Raw genomic sequence first — 24,651 nt, 5'->3', positions numbered from 1 at the left:
TTATATTTTTTTTTATTTTTTTTTACATCGTGTTTGAGCCTGCCAATCGGGATCTTATGTTTCACAACAGTGATATCTAATACGTGCTTGAACAGCAAAATTTAAGTACAAATATTTGCCAGAGCTTATTTTTGGAAGATAAAGTATCTATAGGTTGGTGAAAACCCATTATTTGCAGTTATTTTATTGCTTTCTCTTGTGCAAATTTAGTACTGAAATGACACCAAATTGCAAATAACTTCATTTTTGGATTTTTATTTTATTGCATTTAATCTTTTATTTTGGTAATTTTGAACGACGTGTCTGCAGTTGGCAAACGTTGATGACTTTTTACTTTTGATTGACTAGTCCCTTTTAAATTTTAAGGGTCTTAATATGATGAAACGACAAAACCCAACAGACAGGAAAATATGACAGTATTTCAGGTGCCCAAGGACAGGTAGAACATTTTTTTTTACTTTTAAACTTCTTGAATAATCCATGAATAAGTTCAATAAATTTGATACGAATGTTCCTCCCTGACTGTACACGGAAATCAGGTATGGCAAAATGACTTGACTTAAGACCTGTCCGTCCTTGAATGTCGAATTGGGGCCTCTTTCTTCGTATTGGCGTGGATGTGCCTTCTGTATGCCTCACGGTCTTCTGCTAGGCGAAGAAGTTTGGAAAGGCGCTGAAGCGCAAAATCTTTTTCCACGTCTTAGGGGGACGACCACGAGAACGAGAACCGTTAATTTGGCCCTGGAAGATGATTTTCGCGAGAGGAACTGACACATCCATTTGACGTGACCAAGCCACCGAAGCTGCTGGAATGTAATCTTGGTGAGGATTGTTCTTTGGATTTTAAGACGCACAAGGAGTTACACGTTTGAGATCAATCAGTCCGTGGTAATGAACTGTTCGTAAGGACCGATGCGGCTCAATAGTAACCGAAAGTCTAAAACATAAACTCTTGGTAACAATTCATCAAACAGTTCGTGGTAACGAACTGTAAGTAAGGAGCGACCCGGCTCAATAGTAACCGAAACTTTAAAAAACGGACTTTTGATACCAATAGATGCATCAAAAGAATCAGATTTTTATGCTGATTTCACATATATAAGTTTTATCAAGTTTAGTCTTACCCATCAAAAGCTACGTGAGAAAATGTGCCTTATTTGCGAAAAAAGGGGAAACAAACCCTAAAAGTCATAGAACTTTAATGAAAATCATACCATCAGATTCAGCGCATCAGAGAACCCTACTTTAGAAGTTTCAAGCTCCTATCTGCAAAAATGTGAAATTTTGTATTTTTTTTGCCAGGAGAAAGATCACGCATGCGTGTCACGGATGCGTTGATTACGTGGGAGGTTCTTTTCATAGAAGATGTTTCCTTGGGGGAAGGGGCTTTTATATGAAGGGGGCACTGAATATCCCAGCATTATTTAAAAAACGATCAGAAATTAAATATAAAAAAACAAGTTTTTTCAGCTAAAAGTAAGGAGCAACATTAAAACTTAAAACGAACAGAAATTAAAACTTATTATTACTTTTTTTTAGGGGGCTCGCCCCCTAGTCCATGCCTTGGTCTTTACGCTAGTTTTTTTGTTGCTTTCAAAATAGCTATCTATTCTAATCAGACGGTCTCTGTGATTCAGGGGTTTGTGATTTGAACTTTAGCGTAAAGAGCGAGGTATTTACTAGGGGGCGAACTCCCTAATATACATAATAAAAACATACTAATATAGAAGTTCGTTACGTAAGTTAATTTGTAAGTTACGTCAGAACAAAATTTCGAGAAAGCCATTTAGCCAAAAAAAAGAAAATTAATATGCAAATTTCATTTTAATTATTCATGTACGGTGAGCCTAAATCAAAGCTGCATTTTTAGCAAAATGTCTATCTCAAAATCTTCATCTCATGCATTTAGGGCTTGGAGGGACGGGGGCTAGCTGTTCTCCAATCTCTTTTGAATCTTAAAAATGAGCGAGAACTTTCAATTTCCATTCAAATGAAACCTCTCTGAAGTTTATACGAGCATCCCTTTTGACTATTAAGAAGAGAGCTCGAGCTTTCAATTTCCAATCAAATGAGCCCTCTCTGAACCCAGCTCTAAATGGGTACCTGAAGAAATCTGGGGAAGGTAAACAGGAAGGGTTTGCGAAAGCATAGGTTGGCTGGCCCCCAGCCCCCCATTGCACTTCCTGGCTGAAGGGCCACGAAACGGAGATCAGCACCGCCGGTTTGGACCTTAAGGGTCTAGTGCCGCATCCTTTACCTTTACCTTTTCTCTGAAGTTTATACGAGTATCCCTTTCAAAAGAACCCTATTTGCTCCAGGGCATAACTTACAACGCCTGCCCCCGGGCCCTGGGGGGTTGTGACGACACCTGAGTTTTTGTTATCTGACCTGAGCAATTTTTAACTTAATGACTATCTCAAAATTTTTGTTGGATTTATTTGAGGAAAAAAGAGCATGAAGGGGGACTAGTTGCCCTCCAATCTCTTTTGACTCTAAAAAACTGAGCTAGAACTTTTAATTTTCAATCAAATGAGCACTCTGAAGTTCTTATGAGCATCCCTTCAATAAGAACCATATATTCCCCCAGGGCATAGCTTACAATGCCTGCCCTTGGGCCCTGGGGGTAGTGTCTTCCCCAGGGTTTTCGTTATATGGTCTTTGAACTATTTTATAAAAAAAAGTGGCTATCTGAAAGTTCTTATCAGATGGATTTGAGGAAAAAAGGGCCTGGATGTGGGGAAGGCTAGGCCAATCTCTTTCGACTCTTAAAAAGTGAACTAGAACTTTCAATTTCCAATCAAATGATTCTTCTTTGAAGTTAGTAAGAGCATCCCTTCCATAAGACCCATATATGCCCCCAGGACATAACTCACAACGCCTTCCCCCGGGCCCTGGGGGGTTTGTTTCGACACCGGAATTTTCGTTATATGATCTTTGAACTATTTTTAACAAAATAACTATCTCAAAATTTTTATCGGATGCATTTAGGAAAAAAGGGTTTGGGGGGGGGATGGTTACCGTTCGATATCTTTTTTAATGAAAACCCCAAGAAATCTTTTCTATAAAAACCCCAACTTTCTATAAAAAACCTTATATGCCCCCAGGGCATAACTTACAACCCTTGTCCTGAGGGCTGTTGGGGAGTCTCCTCATTAAAAACATAATTTCTATCTGGAAATCAACTACGCTGAACAAAATGGCTATCTCAAAATTTCGACTGGATGTGTCTGGGGAACTGGTGAGCGTGGAAGGGGTGTTATTTGCCTTCCAATCACTTTTGACCCTTAAAAAGGGCTCTAGAACTCTCGATTTCCAATCGAATGAGCCCCTTTGAAGTTTCTACGACGACCCCTTCCATGTGAAGTGCCTCTGGAAAAAAAAATAATAATAATAAAACATTCGAGCCGCATGGCCTTTAGTATAGGCAACGCTATAGCGTTGCCTCTGATAATATTTGCTATTGGGAACTATATAGATACTTTTCGGAGGGGATTTCGGGGGGGGGGGGTTACGTGGGAGGATCTTTCCACGGAGGAATATTTCGGGGGGAAGGGATTTTCCATGGAGGGGGAGCTATATTTCCCGGTATTGTTTAAAAAAAACAATCGGAAATTAAATTTAAAAAACTAGTTTTTTCAAGTGAAAGTAAGGAGCAACATTAAAACTTAAAACGAACAAGAATTGTTACGTATATGAGGAGGTTGCCAGTAGAATAGGTCTTTTGAATTTGCGCAGGCCCCCGTACAAACAGGTTTTTCTAGTAGTTACAGGTCAACACACTCTTTGCCAGGGGAATGACGCGATTTCAAAGTTCACTGCCTTTTTGGTGATAAGCCCAAAAATACCAGCACGTCTTGTTTCATTGTTATGCAATTATTTTTGTATATAATCAGGTTCCATATTTGATTCTCCATCAGTTTCGAATCGTTTATACTCGAGATAGCATTTTTTGTAATTACATAGAAAAATGGATAATTCTATGCTTTTTTTGGTGAGTAAAAAATATTCTCATTATTAAAAAGAAATTGTCATTAAGTTAAGGAAGAAATTCTTTCCTTAAACTAGAACTAGGGGATACTTATACACTTAGAATACTGTTGTTTTTAGGAGCTGAAAAAACCTCTAATTCTCTTATAGGTTGACATTTACGGTGTGATTTTTTTTTTATCGGGATCAATGGGTCTTTTAGATGTTTTTTTGAAAAAAAGTGCTTAGATTTTCGATCGGTAATTTGGGATTATAATAAAATGTTGATTTTTTAATTTATTAATTTTTACAAAAGTTTCCTTTTTTATAAAGATCAGTGGTTTTTTTTTTGTAGGAATGTTTTTTAAAATAATTCCAGGCCAGTCTGCATTTAAGGTGTGATTTTTTTTTATAGGGATCAATTGGTCTTTTAGATTTTTTTTTTAAAAAAGTGCTTAGCTTTCGATCGGTAATTTGTGAATTATTATAAAATTATTATTTTTTAATGTTTTAATTTTTAAAAAAGAATAATTTTTTTTAAATTTAATTGGCTTTTTTTTTTTATAAATATACGTGTTTTTTTTTTTAGGGAATGTTTTTTAAAAAAATAAAGGGCCGGCGTCCTATTTTTGTTTATTTTTTATAAATATAATCTGCCTTTTTTAAGTTTTTTTTTTTAAAATTGCTTATCTTTCGATCGATAAATTGGTATTATAATAAAATGTTTATTCTTTTAATGTATTAATTGTTACAAAAGCTTACATTTTATTACAGTGTGATTTTTTTTTTATAACGATCAGTGGTTTTTTAGGGATGTTTTTTTGAAAATATTTAATGACCAGTCTGCATTGAAGAATCTCTTCCTGAAATTTAATGCGTTCAAAACCCTCACCCCCCATTTCCTCAAAAATTAAATTTGTTACCTTATAACCCTATTTAATAAATAAAATTGTTAGCTATCCTTTTTATTTAAAGGACATACTTATCTCATAAGAGGGATTGACTGAGCCGTGCTAATTAACTTTTCCAATTCTTAAATTTCTATTTATGTCTACATTTGATTTAAATCTGATGTTTTTACTTGACTTTAATTTTAAATTATTCACAATTTTTTTTAAAAATTAACGAAAATACCGATGTTTATTTTTTATTTTAAACATACAGTCTGTTAAACATGTAAATAGGAGGAGAGGGGGGGGGAGGAGCATGTTAAAAAATTCCCTAAATCCCACACAAAAAACCAAATATTTTTAAAAAAATTTTTCTAAAAAAAAATGAAATTTTTTCCAAAAACTCAAAATGCAATTTTGCTAAAGGCTAAATTTTTTTTTTTTTTTTTAAAGGAAGAAGAGACGTGCAATAATCCTCCTTCTGGGAAAAAAGCTAGATATGGCTAAACTTCATTAATACAGCCCACAAGAGCGTCTGTTATAAAATTCGCTAGAAAAGTTACACATGATTTGGATCATGCATCAAGCACTCAACTTATAGCGACAGAACCCTCTGACTCCCGCGTTGGCTCCATGGCAAACCCCCCTCAAGTATTACAAAGGAGTTCAGATATAGAAGTCCAATCAGAATTTGTAAGTATATACATAATTTTTTTTCTATCCCTATTTTCAAAAAATAAGACAAAATTTTCTCAGGTGCATAGCTTTTTAAAAACTTAAAATTTTTTTTTAATTTATTTCATTTTCTTTCATTAAACAAATTAGCGATATATATAAAGGAATTATTATAATGCATTTATATAACAAAAAAAAAAACCTTACCTCGTAAATTATAACAAATATGCATTATAATACAATATTAAATTTATACAAAAAAAACTAAAAATACAGTTAAAGCACACTTTTAGACTGGTATTTTCGCCCCTAATGTATTTGAATACATCCGCTATACTTATCAGATCTACCACCGCCTTTTAAGCTGATTTGAATTCTAAGTAGAGTCGCATGCAAAGTGGTCTTTAAATAGCAAGATGTTTATCTTCAATAAGCAATTTACACAGGGACAAAGGTTTTTTGATAATTTCCAAATATGTCTTCGCAGCAATTTTAAGAAACATTATTTGGATGAAGCTGTTTTTGGCCATTTCATTGAAACACTTAGGTGTTTTTCAAGAAAAGAATTTGAGAATATTATTTTTTAACAGTTTTGTTAAATCCGCTCCCCCTCCCCCTCGTAAAGGTTTTAGATCCTCCTCGCTCGACGTAAGCCCCCCCGGTGCCACAGGTGTGTCCGGGGGTGGGGTTTGGGGGGGGGGGGGCCATACCAAATTTTAATTGGGTTTCTTTAGGGATTAAAAATTTATTATATAATAACATTATTTATTTATCCCCGGTACCAAAAAAACGATGGTAAAATACAGAGGAGAAAACGGATTATTGAGAAAGTAACAACAACACCACCAAGCTCCGACATATGGAGTTCGTTTCCTTTAACTGAAGCCGAGGAGCAACTACTCGTACAACATACTGCATCAGTCGAGCAATGGTCCAATTTCATTAACAGTTATAATGAAGAAGCTCAAAGAATCGAATTGGACTCATATTTTGCGTTTTTATTTTAAAAAAAAAAAAAATTTGGAATAAAACCATTAATTTTTTCTATCATTATCTTGTTCGAACTTACCCTTCTAATAAGAATAGGAATAAATTTTCCCGACAAAAAAATATTTTTTTTTTTTTTAAAATTTTAAGTTTAAATTATTAAATACATAAGGCAATGTAACTTTTTTCTTCTTTTAATTGTTAAGGTGGTGGGACAATGACTATGAGAAATTGACAAAATTTTATTAACTATAAAAAAAAATAATGATTATTTTACATAAAAATAAAAAACTTTTTTTTTTCTACAGATTAAAAATATAGCACCCCCAGCGGCACCAGTGAGTGATGATGCAACTATATGTACAGAGCCAATTCTGTCACCACCAGCAGAGTTCAAGGATGAACCTATACTGGTTCTAGATAATATGGAGTGGCATGAGTGGTTCCTTAATGATGTTTTTTGGGAAATGGCCAGCCTGGAGGACTTAACTTGTGATATTGACATGCTTGAGGACCCAGAGTGGGAAGATAGTTTCATGCGCGAATATTTAGATGATGATGCTACATGTAAATCTGAACTGGGTCCTCATAACGAAATTCCATCAGAGGACAATACAGGCTGGCTTGACCAATTGTCCCCAAACACCTTGGAATATGTGCTAGGGGACCTCATGTCACAACCCTCCAATGTGATTGAACAAACAGGGTCAGGACATCAAAACAGTACTACATCCCCGGAATTGCCTGATTTTTATCTGTTAGAATCTGCTCTAAGCCATTTGAAAACGTACAGGGTAGATTTTAGCCTCCCCGAGGAAAACGCTGGCATTATTTTAACTGACCCTGTGAAAAATCTCCATAGCTATAGCGACAGAATTCGAGCACTTATTGATATTCAGATCCAGAACTGGGGGGGTCAGGGGGGAATTAAAGCATCAGTCAACCAAAAAGTTTATTTACAAAAGGGGACATCTGGGGACATTTTTTATTTTCATTTTTCGACGGGGAACCAGACTTTTTACCCGGGTCTAAACGATTTTGAAGACAACTTTTTCAACTGGGTAAATAAACTAATTTCAACTTTGGATACATTTAGCGAGAGAGGGAGTGGGTCCACCATTTTATACATTGAACGAATGGATCTGAATCTCAGTAGATTTAAAAAAAACTTTATTTTAAGGGGTGGGAGGGGTAAAGGAATAAAATGCCACCCAGATTTGTCGACTACAGGAGGAGTTCAGGGTTTCACATTTGACACTGGACTTCAATGCTTCAAATATGCATTTTTAGCAGCGGCCCATAGGACATTATATAGAGAATCAACAATGAAAAATCTTGACAAACTTGCACGTAACGGTGGGAAAAATTTCACTAAAGTAAATTTTGATTGTTTAGAGGGAAAATATCCGGTGTCCTTTAAAGAAATAGGCATAATCAAAAAAGCAAATGAAAATCTGGGGGTGGGGGTGGTTGTTCTCCTGTATGACACTGAATTTGGAGATGGGGGGAAAAAAACGAATAACAAGGGAGTTTTGTATTCAGTGAGGACACCGATGGTGGAAAACGTTATAAATTTGGTATAGGTTATTTACGAACCCCCTAAAGATGTAAATTCTTATGCCCATTTTTTCCCCGTTACTGCGATAAGTCGACTCCTATCTGGAGGCAAAAAATTAGGTGAATGTTTCTAGTATCCCATGTGCCTTTCCCCATTTAGATCTGAGCAAACGTTTTTAGATCACATAGGGCATTGCAAAATTCACGAAAATCAGAGAAATGAACTGCCAATAGAAGGCAAAGACATTTTACACTTTAAAAATTTTCAAAATTCTCTTCTGCAATCTGATAAATTGTCTTTGGACTGTAAAACAAGACTGATTGAGGTATCAGACCCATCAAGACCAAATATCGTCAAGGGACACAACCTAGTTGTCCTACGCACACGCCCGTCGTTATGCCAACAATAAATTTCAATTGGAAGGGTTTTTTTTTTACTATGGACGAGGAGGGTAGTATGGACAATTGCTTGGTTTACTTAATAAAAACTGCAAACAGGGCAATTTCACGATTACGTCATACTAATTATCCGATGACATTGTCGGATAAAGAGCAATTGGCGTTGGAAAAGGGAACAATTTGCTGGGTGTGTAGGGGTGCCCTTGCCCCAAAAGACGCGGTGCAGGACCACGATCACCTTATTGACTCCAATTCAACGGCACAAAGTAACTTTCGGGGGTGGGCTCACAATTCGTGTAATTTAAAAATTAAACAACAACTTTTTCTACCGGTTTTTATACATAACTCTAACTATGATCTGAAGTTTGTGCTACCTGCATTGGCACATCTTCAAAGAAATGGAACAGTGGATGATGATGATGCATGGGTGATAGACAGCTTTACGTACAAAATCATATCTAAATCTGTAGAAAAGTCTCTTGTTTTGGAATTTATGTGGAAATTTGTTGAAGCCGGTGTTGAGTACACGAATAAAATTTGCTTTTTAGAGTCTTACAGTTTTTTCCCCAAAACATTGAGTGAATTAATTCAAGTGAAGAAAAACGATGACGGTTGCAATGCTTTCCCCCTTCTCAAGCAACGATTTCCAAATGATTTATATGATTTGTTAACGGTCAAGGGCATATATCCTTATGAATTGTATTGAACAATGTTGAGATTCGCCGAGGAGACTCGTACTACAATTGAATAGTTTTACGATAGTCTTCACGATCTTAATTGCAACACCGAGGACTACAGTTTAGCTAAAAAAGTTTGGGCAGAGGGAGTGTGTAAAAATGGATTTGACTACTTCAAGCTGTATTTGTCGAGTGACTTGTTAACTTTGTGAGATATTATGTTTAAAAATACGGATAAAATAGATGAGGGATTTAATCTTGATTTGTGTTATTATTTTTCTTCACCTCATCTAGTGATGGACATTAATTCGAAAAGTAGAGGGGACGTACTTGGGGTGAACACTGAAAGTGATCAGCACCTGTTCATCGAGAGGTAAATGAGGGGGGTTTGTTTTTCACGGGGACCGTATCTTGGAAACTGATCCAACGGGGGAGAAGACGGGGACAAAATCAAATGCAGTTGTCCTCGATATGAATACTCTCTACCCCTCGGCCATGTCCCATTATGCACTACCTTGCGGCAACTATAAATGGCTCAATGACCCTCAAGCTCCCCATTTCCCTAACATTGACAATGGTGTTGAGGAAAATGGACCGGGTGGATGGTTTTTTGAAATTGATGGAGAGATACCAGTCGAGCTTCATGATTCAGTAAAGGATTTTGTTTTACTATGCATCAATAGACCTGTGAATAAGGACTCTTTGAGTCCTCGCAATAGGCGTTTAGTCGAGGTGAACTGATTGCTTTGGGTGCCTTCAAAACAAAAAACTTATTGCTGACCTTCTGGCGAAAAAAAACATAGTTGTACATAATGTAGAGTTAAAATGTATGTTCATCAATGGTTTCAACGTCACAAGGGTTTACCAAGCCCTCGAGTTTAGTCAAAAGCCTTATTTTAAAACGTTTGTTGACACTTTTGTCAGCAAACGTTCTGCAGCAAAGACAAAGGCTGAAAAAGAAATTTATAAACTCATTTTAAATTCGGCTTTCGGCAAAATGTGTGAGAGTGTCCGCAATAGGAAGCGTTGCGACGTTGTGACCGATCCAGAACAATGTGCTCGAATTATTGCCGATCCCAATTACACTTCCTTTACAATCATTGGCCCGGACATGGTACATTTGAATAGGAAAAAAAGATACATTGTCCTAAATAAAAATATTGCTGCAGGCAGTGCTATCTTGGAGATCTCAAAAAAGCTCATGTTGGAATTCTACTACAATGTGGCTAGGGTACGGTGGCCGGAAAAGAGGCAAGTAGAGGTCTGCTACGGTGACACAAATTCTCTACTGCTCAAAGTAAAAACATCAAATCTAATTGATGATTTGGCGCACGGTGAAATTATCAGTTCATGGATGGACTAACCCATTTGGAGTGTTGGTCCTTACCCTGAGATCGTAAAACGTCGGGCTCCCAATCAACTTTTATTTTTAAAATATGAAACGGGTATCGACTTGATTTCCCGTGTTATGTTTGTATGTCCGAAGGTGTACTTTATACAGACACACGACGAGGAAATCAAGAAACGTTGCAAAGGAGTACCCACGAACTATTTGGACAAGAATTTCAATATGGACATTTATAGTAATTGTATTGTTCAAAATATAATTCCACGAGCCAAATTGTTGGCAATTCGTTCGTTGAAGTAGAAGAACTATACTGTAAATGTAGAGAAAATAGCCATGAGTACCATTTCCGACAAGGTCTATGTTTGTCAAGATGGTGTGACCACCCTCCCCCTTGGACACTATTTAACTTCAGACCGGATCGAATGTATTGCCCACCGGGAAAGTCTCGGTTTAAATAAAGTCCTGTAAATAATTTCCTAAAAACCTTTGGGGGGGGGGGCCTCGCGGCCCGGGGGGGGGGGGGGGGGGCCTCGCGGCCCGGGGGGGGGGCGACTGCCGCCAGCGCGGGAGGCGCACCGTCACCAAAGTTATCTTTTTTTTTGGTCTTAGAGCAGATTTTTTTTTTTTTTTTTCAAGTGCCATCTCTAATTTAATGTTTTATTTTCTCTGTAAAAAAAAAAAAAAAAAAAAAAAAAAAAAAAAAAAAGTTTTTTCTCTCTGTGTGCATGTAAATGTTGTTGTTGTATTTTTTTTTTATTATAAATAAATTTAAAAAAAAAAAATTTATTTTTGCAATTTATATCTATATAATTTAATTTTTTTTTTTTCTCTATAAACAAAGTGTTTTTTTATCTGTGTTTACCTATTTAAATGTTGTTGTTGTTGTATTTTTTATTATGAATAAATTTAAAAAAAAAGTGTTTTTTTTCAGTGTATTGTTACTTTTTTTTATGTGCATATAATAAAATAAAAAAAAATATGATTCTTTGTCTTTGTCTTTGTCTTCTTGAATAACAGAGTAGTAGGGGAAAAAAAATTATTTAGTCATTAGACAATTAGGGTCTACAGTTAGTTGTCCAGGTGAACTTTTGAAAGGAACATGTATCAATTTAAAACACCATTCAGATCGTTTCTGTGTGGGCCCTCAATGTCGGGCAAAACAACACTCTTAACTAAAATAATTAAAAATTGTGATAAAATGTTTGCGGAAAAGCCAAAAAAAATATACTATTGCTATAGCATTTGGCAGGAGTCGTACAATAAAATAAAAGCAATTGCTGCTGTTATGGGATTGATGCAGATACAGTTCATACAGGGACTTGATGTTTTCAACATTATTGAACCAAACTCTTGGCTGATCATTAACGATCTGGCTGAATCCGTTGAACAATGTTCTCAGGAAATGCTACAATTGTTTACTGTTCGCTCTCATCATGAACAGATATCCGTTACTCTAGTTCTACACAAGCTCTTTCATCAGAGCAAATGTATGCAAACACTTGCTTTGAGCTGTACCTACTATATCATCTACAGAGTTGTTCGTGATTCTCGCTCGCTAATAATCCTCAATAAACAAATCTATACAGGTGCCCCTAAATTCCTGCTCTCAGCATACAATCAGGCAACTAATAAACCTCACGGTTATATTCTGCTGGATCTTAATCAAAGTACAACCAAGGATCTGCGTGTAGTCACAGATATTTTCGACAATGAAATTACAGTATATCTCCCGGTGAACACTAAAAAGACCTATTAGTCGCTATCATGACACTCAAAAAACTACATGAAAATAGACATTTGTTTTCAGTTCTAAGCACTTCAAAACCTCAGCTTAGAAAAGCAATACTCAAACATGGTATTGACAACAATTTCATTATTCTAATATCTGAACTTTGTTTAAATTTGACCGAGGGTAATGTTCAACTGTCAGAAGTAGTTAAGCAACAGGCAAAGCAACATCGTTCCATTGTACGTACATTGGCCTCTAAAAACAAAGGGAATAATTTTAAAAAGAAATGACTTCTTCAGACAGATGGTAGCAATTTCACAATATCACTGACGCGAATTTCAGAACTTTTAAACAGATCATTCTAGTAAGGAAGGCTAGACCATTGAAAGTGATTCCGAAAGGAGACACCTTAACATTTGCGAAGCGCTGTGAGAACAATACAATTCAATTCCTTCAAAATGACGCTCTTGATAATGATAATAAAATGATGTTGCTTCAAGATAAACTTAATTGAGTGTGCAAACACTCTCGATCAAAGCCCATTGCTGTTGCTGATCCCTAAAAAAGAATCATCTCCTCAAGAGTCTCCTGCTGCTGGAACACAATTAAAGAAGGAGGACTTGTATTAAATTTTATTTAAATTTGTAAATATATGGCCCCAATAATCGGTTCAAAAAAGAACACGACTCCTAATCTATCTCTTGGAAAGTGGTCAAATTCAAGTTGAGAGCAACGGAGAAAGGATTATAATTCAAGGCAATAGCTATAATCTACTTTATTTAATGTATGACATGGTTACAAATCGTAAAGGACTATTATCATTTGACACTCATCTATACAACTTTCTAAATACATTAAAATTCCCCAAAAGTCTTATTGGCAATAGAAAAATTCTAAAAAAATTAAATGAACGTGCATCATCATCATCAACATTAAAAGATGAACTTGAAGCAGAAGAAGATTTTAAATCAATTTTGGAAAATACTAGCACACCACTGATAGCTAGACAAAAGCAAAGACGTATCAAGTCAACGTCTCCGCCACCAGCAGCAGCAGCCAGTATACAAAAGGGTAGCGGACGTTACACAACGTGTTTACGTTCAAAATGGCTGAAGTTCTGAAAGGTGTTTATGAAAATATTGGCGAGTCGGGGAGTTTAAGTTCCCACACAACTCTTTCCAAAGTCACAGGTGTTCGCCCTAAAAGTGTACAGGACTATCTACAAAGTGAGCCAAGTTACACTCTGCATAGAAATCACAGACTTAGTGCCAATCAATATCGAAAAACTAAATCCTTTTACCCATTACATATAATGCACGCAGATCTCTTGACTCTAGATGAGCTTCAAAGACGTCACAATACACCGTACAAGTACATTCTACTTGCAATCAGTGTTTTTAGTCGCTATGCATATGCAATTCCATTGCGATCAAAGAGAGGTGTTGAAGTTGCTCAGGCCATTGAAAGTATTCTCGAAAAGGATTCATATAAAAAAATTCAAACGGATCGCGGTAGTGAATTTGTTAGTCCTCATGTTGCAAAAGTACTAGAGAAATATAGTACGCTGCTCTATCATAGTCATAGTCCTATAAAGGCTGCAGTGGCCGAACGATTGATAAGAACTAATCGACTATTAATTTCAAGATATTGTACATTGAAAAATACGCCGGCTTTTATTCATGATCTAGATAAAATCATGTTGATTTATAATCAACGACCTCATCGCTCATTGTCCAACTCTACACCAACGGAAGTTCATCATTCGGATCATAATACAATTGACATCTTTATTAAACAATATTCCAATGAATCAATGGTCAAGAAGAAGAAGAAAAATAAAGTCAATGTTGGTGATACGGTTCGAATTAATAGAACAACTCATGTTTTTGAAAAGGAGACTTACTTGTGTTCCACCTAACTTTTTAAAGTGGCAAAAATCCTAGACACTAAACCCATAAGTTATCGCCTGCGTGATACCAAAGATGAAGAGAATCTCGGTGGCTTTTATGACTATGAACTTCAAAAAGTTAAAAATGCTAGGGAAATCTATCAAATTGAAAAGATATTAAAGACACGTACTCGGGGGGGTAAGAAACAGTTACTTGTTCGCTGGCTAGGATACAACTCCGATTTTGATTCTTGGATTGGTGTTGAATATATTGACAATGCCCAATGATTTCTATGTAACTTTCATGTCCAACGTTTCAGATCCTCTCTACAATGACTTGAATACGACAAGTGATTTTTTGACAAAACTCTCACCAGCCGTCAAATTTGACTGTGCATATGAAGTGACCCTTGTCGACTGTATCCTCAAAAATACCTCCGACATCCTGAGAAAGGAGCGAGTGTCTGATATAAAAGTTTTACCATTCGATTGGACTGTGAATGGGTTGGGCTATGCCGACTATGAATGGGTTGAAGCACTTAAATCTAGTGACTATCCACATGTCGGATTGAAATATATTGAATATGATAATATGGGGGATTTGTGTCGTACAATCAATAGAAAAATCTCATATAGTCTGAATGGTACATTCCATTTTAATTATTCATTGGAACATGATAGGATTTACATTAGCTCACCTGTTGACACTGAAACAATTATTCTCAATGACAATTTGAGAGATGTTCTTGGCTTTAAACAGAATCTGATCCATGGGAAAAATGCTGGTACCGTTTACGGGATGGATCAAGTTATTTTTGCTGATTATCCACCTGGTTTTGCCTCGGACTCTTGTATATTTCTCTATGCATCCTTTGTGGAAACGTCGAGAGTCGGTAATTCAAATGTACCCCTCCTACGTGTTCTTGAACTAAAAACAACTCATGAACTTGTTCATCCCTATAATATAAAGCATCTTCAGTATGTTCCTGTAAACACTTCATATTTGGAACTCTGTCAGTTAACACTAAGAAGTGAATTGGGTTATCCTCTAGAAATAAAAAAAGGCCTAGCATTGATTACATGTCATTTTCGACCCATTGTCAACGACAACGGTACAATCACCTAAAAAATGAACAATAAAAGAATTCCATTTGTCTGTCCAGATATCGATTGTTATCTCGGTGCTTTGAGTCCACGTCAAATAGGCAATTGATTGGACTACTACAAGGGGAGTACTACAATGTCTGGCTCCGGTCTTGGTAGCTGGTTTGCTAGGCTATTTCTTTCTGCACTACCCCTTTGCTAGAAAATATCTTGCACCTGCTGCATCAAATTTTGCTGCCTCAAAACTACAGGACTGGGGGTCGGGCAAGAATTTCAAGGAGAGTGTTAAAGAAAATATTAGATCTTCAGCAAGAGCCGTTGGCGAACAATTAAAATCTCGACAAAATGGGGAGGGATTGAAAAGGATGCGTTCACGTCATTCACTCATCAATCTCCAGCCAGGCAGGAAGCAAAGGACATCAACAAGGACTTTGAGAAATAAAACAACGAAGGCCAATAAGCAGCAGAAGAAGAAAAAGATTGTTAGATCAAAGAAGGATTTCTTCTCTCAAGATGATCTATCTCCCCGACAAGGAATCATATCCATCAATCACCTCCTCATTGAATCTGTTCAATGCTGAAAATGTTGATGTCAGTGTCAAGTATGGCTACTACGAACAATTTCATCCCCAACAACCCCTATCGGACACTATACACTTTCAAATATTTTCCCATGAAGACTATTTCACTGATTTTTCGTCAACATTTATTGATCTAAATGTCATGGTGAGGAAAAAGAAAGATAATCCAACTTCAAATGCTGGTGATGGTCTCTCCTATGAAAAGTGTATTCTACACAATCTATTCAAACAAATTAATGTATTTATTAATGGAGAATTGGTGAGCACTAGCAATAATTTATCCAACTATGCAAGCTACATACAATTTATGATGATGACACCAAAGGTGTACAAGGAGTTGAGAGGACAATCATTGGGCTATGAATATTGAACAGGTGTTGATACTGACGGTGAGTTGACTACTGCAGTGACCCAGGAGTATCATCTAGTTGGAAAATTAAATCATGAGATATTCAATATATCCCAATGGCTACCCCCCAATGTCAAGATTGACATAAAGTTACAGATGTCCCCATCGAATTTCATTCTTAGAAAAACACTTCCTGCAGCACCCGATTCAAATGTTATTATCACATCGGCAATTCTCCACGTCCGAAAACAACAAATTATGAGCTCTGTTGCATTGGCAGTGGAAAAGCTAAGAGCCAATGGTAACAATATTAAACTTCTTGTCCCCCATACAATCACCAATCAACTTCACATTGCCACCGGTTCTCGTAGCTATAGCGATTCATCGTTTATCAATGGAGAAATCCCTTCAAAATTGGCTTTGGCCATTGTGAAGAGTGGCAGTGCCGTTGGATCCTGGACTGAATCCCCCCATGATTTTAATTTTTTCGGTTTATTTAGCCTTGTGTGCAAAGTGAATGGTATTCCACTGTACACTCTATCATTCGATAAAAAATCCTATAGAACTCTGTACGAGTTGACCATGCAATACCTAGATCATGATTCTCAACTATTTGAAAATGGAATAACCGAATCAATGTTTTCAAAAAATCATGGGGTTATTGTTTTGGACTTGTCAGGCACACAGGATATGAGCATAGTGCGTACTGGGAATGTACGTTTAGAGTGTACATTTGCCGATGCTCTGACTGAGAGTATCACGCTAATATCACTGAGTCAATTTGAAACCTATTGGGAAATCACACCCGACGGCAGTGTTCTACTAGACCTTGCACCATGAACACAAATCAAATAATCAATGTATTTAGTATGGATCCATACATGTCCCAGTACAAGTCCTATTGCATACCTTCGGACTTCATTGAAAAAATTCCAAGTGTTAACAATACCCTAATCATTGTTAATAGCAGTCCATCGACTTTGAAGGCTGGTCATTGGCTATGCATCTTTCAAACAGCGAAGAATATTGAATTTTTTGATCCTCTTGGCCTATCATATAAATTCTATGTTCCATACATCAGCAACTTTATTGAAAGCAGTGGGAAAACCATTATTCAAAATCAACGAAGAGTACAGGATTTAGCGACTAAGACATGTGGCTTTCATGCACTACTCTTTTTCATGTTCAGATGTCGTGGTTACACCTACAAACAGTTTCTCAACATCTACGTTGACTTACCTCAATTGAACGACTTTCTAGTGGAGAATATACTTACAAGTGTATTTAATATTGATTTTAGTGCCCTAAGAATAAAATGTTCTAAATATGTATGTTAAATTGTTTATTAATAAAAAAAAAAATTATATACATGATAAAACGACTTTTCTACTCTTTTAGATTTCATCCACTACTAGGTATTTGTCGACAACAACTAGTGCAGGTAGATTATTTGAATTCACGGTGTACTGATCCTGATGTACTGCAATGTCAGGGTCACATTTTCTACAGTAGAGTGTGACTTCACTCTTGTCATATCTCTTTGTATAGTCAATGATACTATTCGCATTCATTCTATAGAATTCACATGTTTCAATTTGCGTATTTGAAGCAATTTCACAAACAGTGTCCTCAAGTGTCGAATCACATTCTGTCACAGCCAAATAAAAATCAGTGGGCTTATAATCATAACACCCATTGTCATCAAAATACTTGCGTAGAAACCGTGGTCTCGTGTTGTTCCAAGAGTTGAATTGCTGACCTGGTTCCTCCTCCCAGAACAATATAACACCGTGCCAACACCAATCTCGTAGTAATAAACAAAAATTCACCATGGGATTCTTTCCAATCACACCGGGGTATGTATTCTCCCACTGCTTACATTTATCATAATGACAATTGGAGCATAGGTGGCCTCTAGGATGAGACTCACACACCTCTTCAAGACAGGAATTACAACCTTTAATTTGTACAGCATATCCTCTATGCAATTTACACGGGTTGCATAATCTACACTATTCATCCCACTCATCAATCATTGTGCAATTCTCATATGATGACCAACTGCCCTGTGAGTACATACAAAGTGGGCATGTATGAAACATTTTGTCATGTGTTGACGCTCTCACTGCCACAATGAAACTGAGCTAGCAACATCAAAAAATTGTCTGAGATAGAGAGAGAGAGAGGAGTAAATCATCCTTGAGCACCATCTTTCTCATGAAAAAAAGTCCTAAATTACTCAAAACTAATGTTTAAAAGCATATCCACAATATCATTTTGCCGTGTCGTGATCAATATATCAATAAATTGTGTAAATGCATTTGGACCAAGATGTAGAAGCTTCATACAATAGTCTAATGATGAAGAATCAGTTTTCATTATATCTACAAGCATTCCCCGAGAAAATATCTTCAGTTGAATAGACAGCTCTAGAAAATCGTCATCTAGAATCAAACGTTTGTCCATAAGAATTAGATTCCTCATGATTCGATCTTTCTCGAATCTATCCATTTTTTAGAGTCCTAACTCTCTCACAACCAACTTCAGACTAATCAGAATCTTTTTTTTGTACTCAAAATATACGCTAGTCTACTATAGAAAAAAAAAGAAAAAATACCATTGATTTAGAAACAGTTTTATTGAACATAATTACAATAATAATAATATTCACTGATGCATTTTGTTCTGATCAATATATTTCGATAGAGCATCTAATTCTGACCGAAGTTTGTTTATATGTAGAATATTTACTCTTACAGCAAAACTCAACTGCTCCTCTTGCTTGAATTTGATTAATGATATCGCGTATCTCTCATACACAATGTCCAATACAATACATAGTTTACAACCAGCAGTTATTTACACAGCCACATTAGGTACTCGGATATCGTTGCTACTGCTGCTGTCGGTTCCATCATTAATCTCCAATAATGTAAATGCACAACTAATTTTTTTCTCTCCACTAATATCCTCTCAAATAAAAAAAAAAAAACTATTCTCTTTGAATCCAATTCTCTTACTAATATGAATCGTAGTGAAAACCATTCCTTATATTAAAATACTACTTACAAATCTAGTTATAAAAATTCCTCTTGGAAAATAGTGCGTTGACCTGCAACTACTAGAAAAACCTGTTTTGTACGGGGGGCTGCGCAAATTCAAAAGACCTATTCTACTGTTGCCCCCTCCTCAATACCTTACTCTTTACGCTAAAATGTGACTTTTTGTTCCAATTATTTAACAATGACTCTTGAAACACAAGGGACCTTTAATTAGTTTAATAAGCTTATTTAAAATTTCTAGAAAAAACTTTTGATTAAAGACCTAGGTACTGAGGAGGGGGCGACCCCTTCAAACACGTAATAATTTCGGTTCGTTTTAGTTTTAATGTTGTTCCTTGCTTTCAGTTGAAATTTTTTTTTTTATTTAATTCGATCAAGGTATATAATCCCAGCAATACGGCGGAAGCATTTAGTTTCAAGCACTCTGAGTCGCTGGTCACTGGTCATCTACCTTTAATGTCCATGTTTCACTTGAGTAGATTGTGATGGTGATAATAACAGTGTCAAAAGGTTATGTCTTAAGTCGGAGAGATAATTCTCTCTCCGTTAAATTTCAGGTCTGGCTTTATTGTATGCTGTGGCTTTCGTTTGCAGCACATAGCCTTGGTTTTGAATGCATTTATGATCATTCCAAAAGAGCTAGTCGCTTCGAGGACTCCTTTAGCAGCAGCTTGTAGGTCCTCAGGCGTTTCAGCAATTTCGGCGATGCTGTTCGCATAAGCTAGCTTGTCTGTCAGGATGCCCCCTATGTGCGTGGTGTAAGTTGTTTCCACCAGGGATAAGACTGCTGTGTGGAAGGATTTAAACAGTTCTGGGGACAAGATTCATCCTTTAAGGACTCCTGCGAGCGTTTGGAAGCTGTCAGTGAGACCTTCGCTAGTCATGACGTGACTCCTAAATTGAGAGTATATATCTTTGATAAGGTCACCTAGGTTTTATGTAATTCCGTAATGGAGGAGGATATGCCAAAAGCCTTTTCTCCAAATAAGGTCAAACGCTTATTTAAAGTCAATGAAGAGCTGATATAAATTGCGTTGGTATTCCGGATTTTTTTTCTAAAATCTGACCCACAGTGAAAATTTGCTCAACGGTCGATCTCCCGGGAAGGAAACTGGCTTGGTATTCTTGAATGACTGAGGAAGACACGGCTCTGATCCGTTGAAGTATAATACTGGTGAGAATTTTGGCATTTTCACTGGTTAAGTTAATAGGACCATAATTATCAAATATTGCCTTTTGAATCCTTCTTATTTAGTGGAATAATTATGGCCTCGCACCAAGACGTCGGAAGATTTTCCTCTTGCCAGGCGGCGGATATGATCTTGTGGAAAAGATCTTTAAGCGGTTCCCACTGGTCTTTCAGCAGTTATGCTAGTATTCCGTCTGGTCCAGGGATCTTATTTGTCCTTAGCGCACGGATGGCGTCTACAACTTCAGAGCAGAAAGGAGGTGAGCTGGGGTCAGAGACATTAAGAGGTCAAGGACGGCAGGGTTTCGAAAGATATTAGGATTAATATTTTCTTTAAAGTCTTCCATCCATCTTTAGGAGATACCGTTTGTGTTTTGTATCTGGACGCCGTTTTGATCTAGCAGTGTGTAGGAATTGAGACTTTTTTCGCTTGCTAGCCCGCGAACTCTCTTTTACATAAAGTTTGAGTCACCGCTCTTGAAATCATGTTCATACTGTTCGTATCTGTCTTTTATGTAAGTATGATGGGCTCTACGGGTGGCTTTTTCTAAAGCAAGCTTCAACCGCTTATACCTGTTCCGGCTCTCTGTTTGACTTATTAGTGTGTTTGTGCATCTCAATACATAGTAAGATAATTTCTTCAGTTAGCCAAGGAATGGTCGATTTTTATCGTCCATTTTTGTTAGTAAAACAGAAATGGCGACGCTAAATGAGCTTCCTGAATTGTTCGTCTCAGAGGCCGGAGTTTTAAATTTTGAAAATAAAAACAAAGGCGAATAAGACATATTTTCCTATACTAAAGAATTGAGAAAGAAATATAATACTATTTTCTCTTTTTTTCTTTTCCTTTGGCACCACATTTAGAATTTATTTTGCCACGAATCAAATACTTAAATTTAGGATGAAAAATAATTCTAATGACACCGCTCAGTAGCTATCAATAATGCATCTTGAGAATATTTTGTCTTCAGTCAGAAAAGGCTTGTCGAATGGCGAACACATTAGCTATGTTGATCAAGTAAAAAAAAGTCATCAGATGGTGTCATTTCCTGCAAACCGGATTAATACCATAGATTTGTGTAATTTTCTATTCACCTTCTAGTTTAAGGTATCTTATTTAAGCTTGTTTTCTTTTTTTAGCAACATTTTTAGAATTCAACTTTTCGCGAATCAAATACTCTAATTTAGGGCCAAAAATGTTTCCAATGTCACCAGTCAGTCTGCTGTTATCAGTAATGTATCTTCATAATTTATGGTATTTAGTCAGAAAAGGCTCGTCGAATGACGAAAACATCCTTGGATATTTGAAATTTCTGCTATTGTTTTTTAGAAGATCAGTTTCTAGATTTATTACGAATTCCAAACGGACTTAGATTTAGATTACAACCTCAGAAACAAAAGGAGATCATAGCGTCAAAGCTGTATCCAGGAAGGGGGTTTTGGGGCTTGACCCCCCCCCCCCCCCCAAGAAATATGTCCGACTCGTAAAAACGTAGCGGAAGTATATGTAAATGAATTTTTGGTGTGTCTTTTTAAGTTTTTTCGTGTACCTTCCCCTTCCGAAAAAAATCCTGGGTACGTCCTTGTCTCGAGTATTCGACTGCTGAAAAATTTAATCTGCAATTTCAAGGAAACAAGGAAAAGTCTGTGTGTTGTGTAATTTCAGCTTCGAATAATCAATTTTTAACATCCAATTTTCTTACATTTTGGGGATTTCAGGAAAGTCAATTGACTTACTCACGCCGTTTACCCGTGCTGCAGCCATTTGAACATTTGCCTCTCAATTACTTGGACTATCTGTCTTGGCTTGTCTCTTTCTACAATTAGCCATGTCTTGATACAATCTACTGCAAAATACTTGATAACTTCAATTCAAAGGGTAAATTTTACAATTTGGTAAAGAACGTTATTTAGTTGTTCTATTTTTTTTTTAATGAGATTTTAAAAGTTTGTTAGACGCTAATGTTTGTTCTGGTACTAGTTTTTTTGTACCATTGCTCTTTGTCTGTGTGTAACCCTAGAAACGTCCGATGTATTTTTTGAATTTATACCAAACTTCCTAAAATATGGCGTGATTCTGTTCCAACGAAGTAAAATTGACCGAAGGCATGATGTACCGCTTCAAGTTAAACCATGCCGATGCTTGTGGTATTTTTGTTTAAATAACCCTTAAAGAGGACTCACATTATGAGTAAATTCTGTAATTCCGAGGGCAATTGTGAAGTATGGTGTATTTCTCTAAAGAGATACCGTCTTATTGGTCCCCAGTGGGGGTTGATCAAGCCTCCACGAGGACAAGACCTTGGGTAGCGTGGTAGGCAGGATTCGTATCTACTCAAGATGTTGCTAAAACTACTTTCATAAACTAATAGACAAATTACATTACTAGAGTACACTCGTGAACAGTCTTCTTGAAGCCGTAGAGAATCCGAGCTATAGTGAACTTGCACCGGCTGGCACCGTTGATTTGGAAGTGGCTGCTTCACTTTCCAAGCTCACCGTCTATAGTTGGCTAGTGGAGGTTACTGGAACTATCCGACGGCAGTTGATGTGGAGGTTATTGTTAAACTCTCCCAGCGCACCGTATTTTATAGAAAGGTGGAGGTTGCTCGAACTCTCCCAGCGGTGTTCCTCTAACCACTTGTCACTGTTGGTTCTCAAAGCTGAACTGTCCACAAGTTGTCTTTTCCCCCTTCTTATTTTCCAAGGCCCAAGCATAGAATTCTGGTTCCATGACCCCCAAAGTAGCCTCTCATTGGCCGGCAGGTTTTTGGTCTTGTGATCCACTACCTTGAATAGAAAAGAAGGCAGAAACAAGTACATAAACAACACACACCCAAATATACCCTAGAATTGGAACATGCACTAAATACCAACAATATACCCTTAATTTAATAAAACAATAAATACAATATATACACTTATATCTAACTTCCGGAACCCCAGCAACAATATTTACATTTCTCCCCCCCCCTCTTTTATTGAAAAAAAAACCATTTTTATTACTTTTTTTTCATACGTTTTAAATTAATTTTTATTCCTTTCCTACTCACATTTGTTATTATTCATTGTCCCCTTGTTTGACTATTCTAAAACCATTTTTTTTCATTTCTCTATAATCAATCCATAATTTCCTTAATTTGAGGAGAATCACCGTGAAAATTCCGATAAGGATTAGAAAAATTAACGTGCCGCCAGTCATGATCCCAATACTCATGGACTGTGCTGATTCAATTTTTCTGTGTAATTTTGTTTTGCTCAAAATAGATTTTAGGCTGTTTATGTCTTTTTCAGAATACATCTCTCTCTCAAGAAAGCTATGAATTTTTTGAAGTCTAATGATTCGAAATCAAAATTAAGTTTTGTAGCATTGAAAAGAATTTTACTATGAGCGAATTTAATATCTATAGAAAATGCATGAAATAAGTGCGACGGAGGAATATTTTCAGCCAAACTTGGGTTCAGCATAGGACCCGTTATATTTCGACGAAGACATGAATCACAATTTTTTACATAATTTTGTACGAGCACCGGCAAGTTTTCGAAAACTGTAAATTCGCGTACTCGTTCTAGCGTTTTTTATATACCCTTGATGGGCACCTAACAATAATTTGTTATGCATTAAGGCAATGGTTGTAGATATAAGTTCTTTTGGTGGAAACATTGAATATTTATTTACACGTATGTTATATCCGGTACTATCAACTGTAGATACTATCCCATTATGAATTAACAGTCCCTATTCTAGAAGCCACTTTGGTAATACGTTTGCTTCATTTGCCTCAGTTTTTAGCCTGGGAGACTATACCAGATTCATGTACATGATTTCCCTGTGAGCAAAAGCTTGTGCCACCTTTGCGCGCCGGAATGCCACCCTTTTCTGCATCCCTATGGATGCAACCCTTTTTTGCATCCCTTAGAGGGGCCTCAGTGGCTTCCCTCTGGATTACATGACCCCTTGTCATGACTTGCTCGTGACCAATAGGCACCATAGGCCTACCCCTTACGGTCGACCGACTATTAAAAATTACAGAATTTGGGTCCGAGTCCTGAGACTCCATTTCCCGAAAATCAAATCGTTTTCCGGGTACAGTTTCCAAAAATTTGTACCCTGCTTTTATTTCTTTATCGTGCTTTTGAGCCTGTCTGAGTTCCTTCTCTCCTAGTCCAATAAAATCAACATATTCACCTTGAAGGCAGTCAAATTCCTGTTCCAATTCATCAAGATGTATTTTTCTGTATTTTTCAAC

At 36.6% G+C, this 24,651-nt stretch overlaps 1 protein-coding gene across 1 annotated transcript in view; it reads left to right on the top strand.

Moving 5' to 3' along the window:
- Positions 1 to 24,651, top strand: part of LOC148953275 (histone lysine demethylase PHF8-like) — a 115,070-nt gene that overhangs the window by 65,290 nt on the left and 25,129 nt on the right. The window lies entirely within an intron of this gene.

The sequence above is a fragment of the Artemia sp. Qi Xiang Cuo genome, chromosome 4 (genome assembly GCF_049724085.1).
Source record: "Artemia sp. Qi Xiang Cuo chromosome 4, ASM4972408v1, whole genome shotgun sequence".
Lineage (NCBI taxonomy): Eukaryota > Metazoa > Arthropoda > Branchiopoda > Anostraca > Artemiidae > Artemia > Artemia sp. Qi Xiang Cuo.
The sequence above is the reverse complement of the archived record's forward strand: the minus strand, read 5'-3'. Positions and strand labels throughout refer to the sequence as shown.